Below are 11,767 nucleotides of genomic sequence, written 5' to 3'. Positions count from 1 at the left end.
GGGTGGGGCGGGGGCAAGAGGGCAAGGCTGGCTTCTGTGATCACCTGCAGTGGGAGAGGGTGAGGCTCCAGCTGAGTCGGGGTATTGGCAGGGACACTGGCCTCAAGGGGCCCCATGGGTCCTCACTGAGATGTGGAAGTTGCTTGTCTTCCTGCCAGGGGGCAGTGAGAGCCACTTCCCTAGGTGGCCTGTCCCCAGCCAGGGTGTTGCTACTCCCAGCTTCTCTGTCACACCTTCTACGCTGATGTGGTCCACCCCTAGGACCTTCGTGGGGTTGACCGATGGCTGTTCAGTATGTGTAGACATTTCCGTTAAATGGAACCGCACACGTGGACTTTTGTGACTGGTTTCTTCCATTTAGCATAACAGCTTATCCGTGTTGTAGCAGAGTCAGTGCCATGTTTCTTTTCATGGCCATGTGATCTTTCACGTGTCCCGGGGCTCCCAGTGACTTTCACATATTGCCTGTTGTCATCCTCAACTGCTCAACATGGAGCCTGGCAAACACTTTCCGTGAAGGACGAGGTAGCAAATGTCTCCAGCTTCAAGAATTTGCTGGGTCCCAGTGAGACTTTACTGCCACAAATACATACCTTGGGCCATTGTTTGTGGATCCCTGGTTTAAAGATTCTCTAGAAGTCTGCTTAAACCTCATGTCTGTGTGATGCACTGACCCGATGCCTCACGGCCTGTCACATTTGTCGAGGACCTTCCAGGTCACTGGTGGTGAGCCTTTGGCACTCACGGTGAGCTGTTTGTATCACTTAAAGGTGTAAGAGGTTCCCCAGCACTGCTGTGTGCCATCTCCAGCGTGTCCTGTGGATGACTCTGGGAGGTGGGGACATGGTCATTTCCTTGGGCAGAGCCCCACGGTCCCCTGGCTGGTGAGCCCAATTGCTGGGACATGAATCCAGGGTCTGGATGGTTCTACCTGCCTTGATGTTTTAACTGAGATAGCATTAAAGAAAGCCCCTTCACCCCTGGGTAACAGAACTGTGTTGCAGGCCAAACCTCCTCTACATGTGTGAATCCAGTTCTTTTTGTTTGAAAATCGAGTCATTGTTGAAGTCGGACTCTTGGATGGACTTGCTCTTACTCCTGGCCCTGGCCTTGGCCCTGGCCCTGGCCCTGGCCCTGCCCCAGCCTGGCCCTAGGGCTGGTTGGTCCTGTGCTGATTTGAACCTGTTAGCCTTCATGCTGTTTTTTTTTTTTTTGCCCAGGTCTGTAAGGTTTTTAATTTCTTTGGAAAAGGATCGGAATATGGGCTGAGTCTTGTAAGTGTGTGGCACAGACTCTGGATGTAGTCTCATTTGCCTTAGGTGAACCGAGCACTAATTTTTCAGCCTTCCTTTTCTCCCGCCTTGTCTAGCTGCATCTTCCCACTGTGCACAGAACCCTTGAGGGTTCTGTATGGAGCTCAGGCGCTCTGGCTTCCTAAGGGAGACTGGGTCCTGGCCAGCCAGAGCCCCAGGCTCAGTCGTGGTTGCTTGTAGTGTTGCAGTCCGGGCTAGCACAGCCTCCCGGGGTTCAGTTTACACAGCAGTGAGTGGGTGAGTGGTTTGGGCCAGAAACCCAAAAGGTCTCTGCAGGTCCTACAGTTCCATCTTTCTTTTATGCCCTGGTTTGTCCCTTTGGCAAAACCATTAGCCTGCTTTGGGTTACCTACTGTGTGAAGCTGGAAAAAACACCTGTATTTATTTCAACATCATACCACCGAGATGTTTTACTCAAACATACAAATGACATGACTGGAAGGAATTGGTATGATTTTCCTTGGTGCCCTAGGATTTTTTTCTTTTTCTTTTTTTTTTTGGTACTGGGGATGGAACTCTGGTCCTTGTGCTTGCGAGGCAGGTGGTGAAACCACTGAGCTGAATCCCCGGCCCTAGGATCTTTTTATTTTCAAGAGGTGAAATCGACTCTTCTCTCCCTTTTAAATTAAGACTCAACATGGAAATACTTTTACAGTCGAACAGTCCTCCATCGCTAACACCCGCAGTCTCCTTCCCTTTGCCCTTCTGTTGCTTCTGGAATTCACTCCTGGATATCAAAAGACTATACACCGGAACGTCGCAGTTCATCAGTTTTAGATGACACTTTTGCACTTTCTTTCGTGGCAGATCAGGCTTTGAGCTCACTTCCACCCAAACAGTGATGTCTACATTTTTGTTAAATCCACATTAAGATTTCTCTTATTGTGACAGTCTCAGCGTTGTTCCTTTGTGAGACTCTTTGTTTAACCTGGAGTTTATAATGGCTTAGGTTTTGGGACACCTTCCAGTGAGCCTCTCCGCCAGCCTTCCTCACAGTCAGACCTCAGCATTCTCTTCTCTTTGTAGCAGCTGCTCTGATGTCCCCGGACACGCGCTCAGGACACTCAGCCCGCTGTTCAGGCTGCTGCTGGCTCACGGCCAGGACTCCCTTCTGTTCACTGCTGGGTTACAGTGTGCACTTCCCCGGGCTGGGCAACTCCAGCTTTTGTTTTTATACTACCTAGTCTCAGTGGAGCACATCCTCTCATAACATCCTGTCGTCCCTCTTCCTGTTCCCACTTTCACTTTGCAGTCTGCTTGAGTGTATAATCCTGTGTTGGAAATTACTTTTACCTAGAATCGAGGGCACTTTTCCACTGAATTCTTGTTTCTGTGCTATGGTAGAGAAGTTTGATGCCATTGTGATTTTGTTCCTACTGCATGAACTGGTCTTCTCTCCAGAAGCTCTTATCCTTGGTGTCTCAGTATGTCACTGGGCATGTGCCACAGTGTGGATGTGGTTCACACTGTCCCTTAGGAGCCCATGTGTTGGAGGTGTGGTCCTTGGGATGGCTATGTGGAGGTGGTGGGGACCAAGAGATGGACAGAAAGTGACGGAGTTTGGGGCATCACCTTCAAAAAGGGCTAAGTGTCCTGTGGGACCCTGGAGAGGTGCTCTCTGGCTTCCCATCCACTGTGTGATCTTCCTCTTGCTCACACCCAGCCCTGATGTCCTTGGCCACCATGCAGTATGGCAGATAGGGCCCTTGCCAAGGCCAGACTGGTAAGGCTTCCAGCCTGGGGCTTTTAGCCTCCAAACTGAGTAAAACAAATTCCTTTTCCTTAGAAAGAGCACAGGATCTGGTATTTTGCTAAAGCAATGGAAAGCAAGCTAATGTACGTCGTATGCCTCTACTGTTCAGTCTGACCCTGGTGTGGGAACACAGCGGACGACATGGGCCTTCAGGTAAGGGGAAGTTTCTCATGTTACTTCTTTGATAATCTTATTCCCCTGTTTTCTCAGTGCTCTTTCTGGAAATTTTATTTGTCAGATATTAGACCTCCTGTCTTCATTGTCTAACCCTTTCCATTAATGCCCAAACTCCTATTGTCTGCTTTTTGTTTTGGTACCAGGGATCAAACTTGGGCCCTTGTACTTGCCAGGCAGGTGCCAGAACCACTGAGCTAAATCCCCGGCCCTGTCTTTGCTGTTTTTGGTTGTTGTTGTGCCTTCTGGGGACTCTGTCAAGTCGTTTCCTCATGCTTCTACTGACTTGCATTTATGTTATCATTTCTTACTTCCAAGCATTCTTGTTCTCTAATAATTTCTTCATGTTTCACAGATGCAGTATCTGTTCTCATCCCTGTGATGATATTAATGACAGATTCTTTGAAGTCTTCTTCGTTCTGCAAAGTACGTGCCTGGGCCAGTTATCTATTATTTTGTTATAAATTGCCTCCAAATGCAGTGGCTTAAGTGACAGATAGTCCCTGTCTCCCATGTTCTGGGGGCCAAGCATCGGCGGGTTTCGCCGGGTGGCTGTGGTTTGGGGGCTCTCGTGAGTTGGCAGCCAATGTGTCAGCGAGGCCTGGAGCCGTCTGAGGCTTGACTGGGGAGAGGGATCGGCTCCAAGCTCAGTCACTTGGTTGTTGGCAGAAGTCTCAGTTCTTCGCCATGTGAGCCTCGCCATATGGCTGCTTGACACGGCAGTTGGCTTCCCTCAAAGTGAGTGATGAGGGGGAGAGAGAGAGAGAGAGAGAGAGCGGGAGGGAGGGATGGAGAAGCCAAGATGGTGGCTGCAGGGCCTTCCAGCTTGGTCTCCGGGAGAGCGGTCATCCTTCTGCCGCATCCTCTCTTGGTCACTTGGCTGGCCCAGGGAAGGTCCTCACAGGGCATGGGAACCGGAAGGCAGCCATCATGGAGGCGGGCCACGTGGTACTGGCTTTGAAGTTCCACTTTGTCGTTTGTGCCGGAGGCTCTTCTCGAACGTCCATCCGTCTGTCCTTACCCTCTTGTTCCCATGTGGTGCATCAAGCTGAAGTGGAACTGAAGCGGGGTGTGTGGAACTCTGTGGGACACTGGCAGACTCTCTGTTTGCCTTCTTCCACACCCTGTCTTAAAGTAAACAAAACAAAACAAAACAAAACAACCTGGGGATGTAGCTCAGTGTGAAGGCCTGGATCCAGTCCACAGTACTGCAAAACAAAGAAACAAAAAACCTGAATCACCTGTGCATGGGTGGATCCCTGTCCTGTGGGGTCCTTGCAAGCACCCTGCTGTTTCTCAGAAGCACCCTGCTGGCACAGTGGTGCTGCAGCTGGGATATTTATACCCCTTGAGGTCCAGAGTAAATGCCAGGACCCTCCACCTGCCACCAGAGGGCAGAGCAGACTTTCGAGGCTGAGGAGCCCTGCAAAACTGCCCTTAATCTGCAAGGACACAGAGAGGCCGGAGGCACTGGAGGGGCCCTGAGAGTGACCCTGGGCTCCCTGCAGGGTGGCGGGTGCTTTTCCCTGCACATGCAGTCTCTCTGTAGGTCTTCTCAGGGGTCTTCTAGTCTCTCCAGGGAAGCACCCTGGTCCCTGGGGGTCGCCTGGGGGTTTGCATGTCTGATCCCGGAGGTGGCCGGTGGGCTGCACCCTCAAGGTGGGGACTTTATCCTTCCTCTGTTCAGTGTGTTACCCCAAGCTTGGTGAGCCTGACATCTTCTGGGGTGCTCTGGACCTGCACCCAGCACTGTACCCCAAACCTCTTCTGCATCCCCCTACCAGGTCAGCTCTGCGTCTGGTGCTGCACTGCTCTGAACGTGAGGCAGATGAGGCAGGTGACCCCATGCCCAGTCTGGGTGGCATCTGACAGCCTCCTCTTTGTAGGAGGTGGGCTGGGGGGCTGGGGTGCTGTCTTGGGCTTGCCTGTTCAGTGCCCCATGGGTGTGAGGTGACCCCAGGCTTCTGAGGCTTCTGGGCCCGAGATTCCCCAGTGTCTGAGGGTGACACCGTGGGGAGGGTGGCTATGTTTAGCAATAATGACTGTCTTGTGCAGAAGCGTTAAGGCGTCCTCCCCAGCAGCCGCGCACATTAGCGAGAGGCATCCCAGACACGAGGGGCAGCGATGTCCTTGGCAGTTGGTTGCTGCTTTCCCGTGCAGAGGCCTGGGGCTGCGTTGAGGCAGGGCAGCCACGGTCACAATCGAGAAGAACCTGCTGCTTTCCGGTTTCCTGAGAGCCACTGCTATGGGCAGGCAGGAGCCATCCCGGGGGCAAGGGGAGCTCAGTTCACATAGGTACACACTCGGGAAAACGCCATGGAGGGACATAAAGGTCAGGGCCCATCTGTCTGCTGGCCTCCACTGGCAGGGTGGGTACCTTAGTGACTTCAGTGCTGCTGAGACAAAACTACTGACCCCCAAAGTTAAGGGAGGAAAGGTTTATTTGGCTCAGAGTTTGTAGGGGTTTCAGCCCATAGTTGGCTGGCTCCAAGGCAGAGTGGCGTGGCAGAGGGGCACTGCAGGGGAGAAGAAGTCCATGGCAGGGCAGGCAGGAGGTAGCAAGCTTCCCTCTCCCGTTTATCCCATCCAAGTCACAAGCCTTTTGGGTGGTGGCGCCACCCACACCCGAGTGGGCTTCCATTACCCACACTCAGAACTGTGATAAACCAATCAGTGGAGGAATCTGGTACTGCAAACCCCTAATCCACACCCACACACCCTAGATCCAGCCACCTCTGAAAAGTCCCACTTAGGAGTGCATAAGGCTTTGGGGGACACCCAGATAAACACCGTAACAGTAGGGCACTTCTATTTCACACTGTGCGTGGGGAGGTCACTTGTGCTAAGGCAACGCTGTGTAGAGACCTGAGTCAGTCGCGTAGAAAATTAGTCTAGATATCTTGGGAAGAGCATTCTGGTGGGTTGGCACGTACAAAGGTCCTGGAGCAGGAGGGCTGTGGGCAGGGTGGAGGGAGTGAGGAGACAGACTGGAGCCAGAAAGGAAGGCAGATATGCGACGATGGGGGCAGCAGATAAATAGATCAGTTTGGCCTGTGGAGAACTCATTTTGCTTTTTCTTCTTTTTAAAATGGAAGTATAACTGACATGCAATAAAATGCAGATCTTGATAGACAAGAAGAAGTAGCCAGGTTCTGTTGGAGAGGGGAGGGTGGAGCTCCAGGCCTATGGCAGCCGCCCCAGCCTGTGGAGAACCTGTGTTCTGCGCAGCACTTTCCCTGGAGGAAGGGGCTCAAGGCGGTAGGAAGGTCCTGGTCCTGAGGCCCCTGAGGTCTCTCCTCACCTGTGGAGTCCTTGCAGTGGGGCATGGCCTGCTGCTGGTCCCTGCAAGGCCTGAGGGAGCAGCTGACATGCAGATTCCTTTCTGAGGGGCTGCTGGGAGCCCCTGGTCTACCAGGGCCCGCCTCCCTCAGCTCCACTCCTTTATGTGTCGTGGGCACTGTCTTGGCCAATCCTGTGCTCTGACTCAGTTTCTGGGCTTCTTTTAGATCAGCTGCTGGCAAGTGAGATGGGGCCCACTTTACAAGACTCTACCCCTAGCCCAGGGGTGTAACTGAAGCCTCTGACCCGCCATCCAAGAGGTGGTCAATGTCTGAGAAATACCAGCTGTTCAAGCTCTGGTCGGCGCCTCTTCGTCTCAGATATGGGACCAAGTCGGCAGGAGAGGCTCAGTGGACCAGTTGATTGTGTACTTGGACACATAAGAGACACGCCAAGGTTTCCTTTTAAAGGACGAGAGTAGCTGGGGGTGACGGTAGGAGGCGAGATGTTCCCACCCCTCACCATGAAAGGGGCCAAGGGGGAGGCCAGGAAGTGAACAGGAAACATGGGAATGTGAGAGAGGGAACAGACCCTGGGTTGAAGGAGGGCAGTGAGGAGATGCAGTGTGTTTCTCGACGGTGGCAAGTTACTGTAGATGCCTTCGGAGTTCCCGACAGAGCTGCCCCATGCCAGGTGTGTGCACACGAGGTCCATCTCTTTACTCACTTGGCAGCTGCATTCTGGGCCCCTTGATGGACCCCGCTGCCCTCATTGGGTGGCATCTCCTTTTCAGAGGCCAAAGCATCTTTCATCCTGGAGGTGGCCCTGTGTCTTCAGTGCGGGAGGCTGAGACTTGGTGACCCTCGTGACACCGGGGATGCCCTCCAGGTCGGAATGTCGGGGCGCTCCCAGCAGACCCAGGGCCGGAGCAGAGGCCTGAGAGGAGGGGAGGTTGAGGCTCAATCGTGAGTGGGCCTGTCCTCGGCTTTGTGGCTCAGGGGTCACGGTGGTGATGGGCTGGGCTGGGTTTCCTGGAGTCCCTGGGGTTCCCAGGCGCTGTGTGCACCACGTGTAGAGGTCGCGTTTTGGCTGGGGAGCCTGCATTAGCTCTACTTAGGGCTATTTTCTATCCAGTTTCTCCCTGCACGTATTGGTGCAAATTTGAGTCCGTAAAGAGGCTTTCTTCCTCTAACGCACGATTTCTGCAGAATGGTGCCTCGGTCTTCTGCCCGGAAGTGACCTTGCTGCCTGTGCCTGTCCCCATGCTGTGGTGATGTCAGGGGTTTCTGTCTTCTTTCTGTACCGACCCAGAATCAGGTCCCTGCACGGGAGAGTGCTTGGCCCGGAGCAGTGTACCTCATGAGGTCCATGTCCCCTATGTTCCACCTGCCTGGCAGGCACAGAACTTTTATTTGTGTGAGGACAAACGGTCCTGTTCTGAAAGATGACCTGGAGAAATCGTTCTAGAGTTAGATTCTTTATCTCCTTCCACCACACGCCAAGCAGAGATCACCCACTGGCAAAATCAGCCCTGGGGATGCCACCAAGCAGCAGCAAATTCAGCTGTGCCCATGGAGGCCTGGCCTTGGCTCCTAGGCCACCAACAAGGGGATTGATGACAGGTGCTCTGGGCCACAGCAAGGGGACCTGGGCTGGGGCTTCAAGTCAGGAGGTGTCAGCTGGGTTCCAAGGCTGGAGACAGGTCAGCCACGTAGGTGCCCCCGGGCGTCTGTGGTGGGGCAGAGGAGGCTCTGGACAAAGGCGGGGTGTATTCTTGGCGGGCAGCGTTCCATGACTGTTGTCGCCATTGCTGTGAGGAAAGTGACGCTGTGTGGACTCCACAGGGAGGGGCCAAGGGAGCCCCTGGGCCTGCTTGGGCTGCTGCCTCTGCTGCCTCTGCTGCCTCGTAGCTTTCCTCTGTGACCCTGGGCACAGTGACCTGCTGAGCTCTGTGTACCCTTCTAAGGCATAACTGAACCGCTAGACTTGTCGTTGGTGTCAGAAGTGAGGGTGGCCTTGTGGAGTCTCTGTGTCCCTGCGCCTGGACCCAGTGCTTCCCAGCTGGCTCCCACCTGCACCCTCCCCAGTCCATTCTGGTCCCTCTAGTACCAGCTTTTGGCACTGTCACTGCGCCCAGGTCCTCACCCCTGAACCCCTGCTCTGAGATGCTTTTGCACTGCATCTGAAGGCTGCTGTGTGGCCAACTCAGGTGCAGTCAGGCCTCAGCTGATCTCTCTCCAGCCTGTGTCCTTCCTCAGCCTGCCATGTCTGGTTCCTGTGGTCTGAGCAGTACCCCTGAGTAGGCCCATCTCAGGCCTGTCCCTTTGGCCCCTCTTCCTGCTTGGAACCCCTCTAGAAGGACCTCTGTAATATTCTGTCTGTCTGTCTGTCTGTCTGTCTATCTATCTTTTTATCCTGGCTCATGACTCCCACAGACCTTGTTATTTCCTAAAAAACTAGAACGATAAGTGTATCTTCTGTTATAACATTGGGGAGCTTTCAGCCTCAGAAAGCAAAAATCTCTCTACCCTTCTGCCCTCCTCCACCTGCTCCTTTTCCTCTCCAAGGCAACCATATAAACCGGAATTTCTCTTTCCCAAGGTGAACCACACAGACTAAAAACACACCCTGATCTCACCCGCCTTCCTGTCTTAGAGTCGATCATAAGGAGAACTCTCTGTCCTTCCTTGTCTGAGCCCAAGACCCCCATTTCCGGAGGGGTCCCGCCTGTCCCCAGGAGGGAGGAATGCTGCACAGAGAGGCCGAGAGGACCGCACACTCCGGCCCCGCTGGGTCCCCACCCAGTCTGCTTGCACCGACCGCAGCCTTTGGGTCGAATCCCACTCCTACACGGCTGTCCACGCTCAGTCGTGCCCGGGCGCTGACACTCCACGACACCCCAGAAAGTCAGGGTTCGGGAGCTTCTGGCCAGCTGGCCAGCGGAGGCTCTCAGGAGGGGAACAAGCCCCACCTGCCGGAGGGGCTGCAGCTCAGCCCCACAGGGATGAGAGCTCCCTGCTCGGGATCCTTCCACGCCATCCGACCTCGAGGATCTCAGTGGCTCTTTAACTGTCCCCTTCAGATAACCTTTATGGTGAACCACTGGATGTTTCCCCGAGTCCTGTGAGGTGCGATAGCAAACTAATGAGCCTAAAGAAGCGGTCGTGGGAACCCTGTGACCAGAAGCCAGTCGGAAGTCCCAGCCTTGATTCTGTGACTGGGTCTCACATGTGGCGGTGTTGGGGACAGAGCCCTCAACCTGTGGGATCTGACACTGTCTCAGAACTGAACTGGACTGGAGGACGCTCCGCTGGTGGCCCCTGGAAGTGCTAGTTTGCCGGTGGGAGAAATCCCAGACCTTTTGGGGCACTGAAACCATCTGTGCTGTGAGTGTGTGGGAGGAGAAACTGAGTCTGCATCTGAATTCATTTTCCCACTCCCTTTCCCCCGCTCAGAGTGGCCCTGCCACTCCCCTGCCATCTTGGCACCAGGGGCTTCCCTCCTAGCACCCTTTGGGGTGGATTCCAGATCATTATGACCCCTCTTCCTGTGGGTTGCCGGACACCCTCCCGAGCCGGCCCTCACCTGCCCTATTTGCTGTTGTAGATCCTGCACACTGCGCCTGGTGAGTGCCCAAGCCACACTGCTGAAGTGCACCGAATGGCACCCTGCCACTGCCGCCCGGTGGCTCCCTCCCGCCCCACAGTTGGGGGTGTTCCAGCTGACTTGACCAGATGCCCCCATAGTGCAGTCCTAACTGTGCTCCTCTGGCTCCTGCCAGTTCCTCTGGCTTCTTGGGGCCTGGTCCCCTGATTCCTTCCTTGGTGCAACCCTTTCCTGGCTGGGTTATGTGGCCCTCGTAGCACAGTGGCCAGGGGCAGGGAGGGGCAGATGGGAGTCCAGCATGTGTCATCCTAGCACGTAGAGCTCTCGGCGTGATCTTCAAGCAGTGGAAGGGCAGGCCAGGCCGTGGCTCGGAGCCTACCAGGAGGATGGCGACTCCCACCGGGGCCACCCCTGACTTCTACCTGGTCTGTGCTCAGTATGGCAGGACTGTGTTCCCCAGATTTCATGCGTTGGAAACTTGGTCCCCAACGTAGCGGTGTTGAGAGCTGGACAGTTGGGAGTGATGGATCATGATGGGTCTGTGCTCAAGAATGGATTAATCCATTCAAAATGGCTGGGTTATAGAGAGAGTTGCTGTTACATACCTAACTCAGGCGTGTTGGCTTGACTCACCAGGGCATGTCCTCCATCATTTTACATGCAACAGGAAGACTCACTGGATGCTATTGCTCTGCTCCTGGGCCCTCCAGCCTCCAGAGCTGTGAGCTGAATGAACTTCTTTTCTTTATGCATTACCCAGTCTCAGGTGTTTTGTTGTAACAACAGACAACAGTCTGAGACAATGCCTTCCCTGTCACCATGACAGGAGGCTCAGTGTCAGCCAGGCAATTTGGGGTCCAGCCCTAGCACCCCACCCTGTCACCAGTTCCAGGTTCCCTGGGATGTCTTTGCCAATTTTTGATATCAAGGTTATGCCAGCCTTACAAAATATAGTGGGGAAGTATTTGTTATCTCTATTTCTTCTGCAACAGTTTCGCTAAGATTATTTGTTCCTTAAATGTATTCTAGAATTCACTAGTAAAACCATCCAGGCCTGAAATTTTCTTTCTAGGAAGGCTTTTTTTTTTTTTTTTTTTTGGTTTTTTGAGACAGGGTCTTACTATGTAGGTGAGACTGCCCTGGAACTCACTATGTAGTCCAGGATCAAACTCATAGTGATCCTCCTGCCTCAGCCTCCCCAGTGCTGGGATTATAGGCATGTGCTACCACGCCCAGCCTTAGGAAGGCTTTTGATAATTAATTTATTTAATATTGAGTCAGATTTTCTATTTTATCTTATGTCAGTTGTATTTTCAAGGAATGTGTCATCTTACCAAAGTCATCAAATGGATCGGGACAGAATTATTCTTAATGCCCCATTATTAACTTTCTGAGGTCTGCAGTTTTTCTAAAGATATCACTTCATTCGTGTGCTGCCTCTTTTTTTAATCTTTTCAGAGAACTATCTTTTGCTTTTAAAAATTTTCTCTTTAGTCTCTTCACTTCATCAATTTCTTCTGCTATCTTTATTGTTTCCTTGCTTTTGTTTACTCTGGGTTTATGTTAATCTTATTTTTTCAAAGCTTCTTAAGAACCATAGTTCATTGACATGAGACTTTTCGAATGTAACTGTTCTAACTGT

At 53.1% G+C, this 11,767-nt stretch overlaps 1 protein-coding gene across 1 annotated transcript in view; it reads left to right on the top strand.

Moving 5' to 3' along the window:
• The window catches only part of LOC104858368, a 148,423-nt gene that overhangs the window by 22,588 nt on the left and 114,068 nt on the right, over positions 1-11,767 (top strand). The window lies entirely within an intron of this gene.

The sequence above is a fragment of the Fukomys damarensis genome, unplaced genomic scaffold, assembly GCF_012274545.1.
Source record: "Fukomys damarensis isolate Sample0158 unplaced genomic scaffold, DMR_v1.0_HiC HiC_scaffold_23, whole genome shotgun sequence".
Lineage (NCBI taxonomy): Eukaryota > Metazoa > Chordata > Mammalia > Rodentia > Bathyergidae > Fukomys > Fukomys damarensis.
Note: the sequence above shows the minus strand (reverse complement) of the source record. Positions and strands in the feature narration are given on the sequence as shown.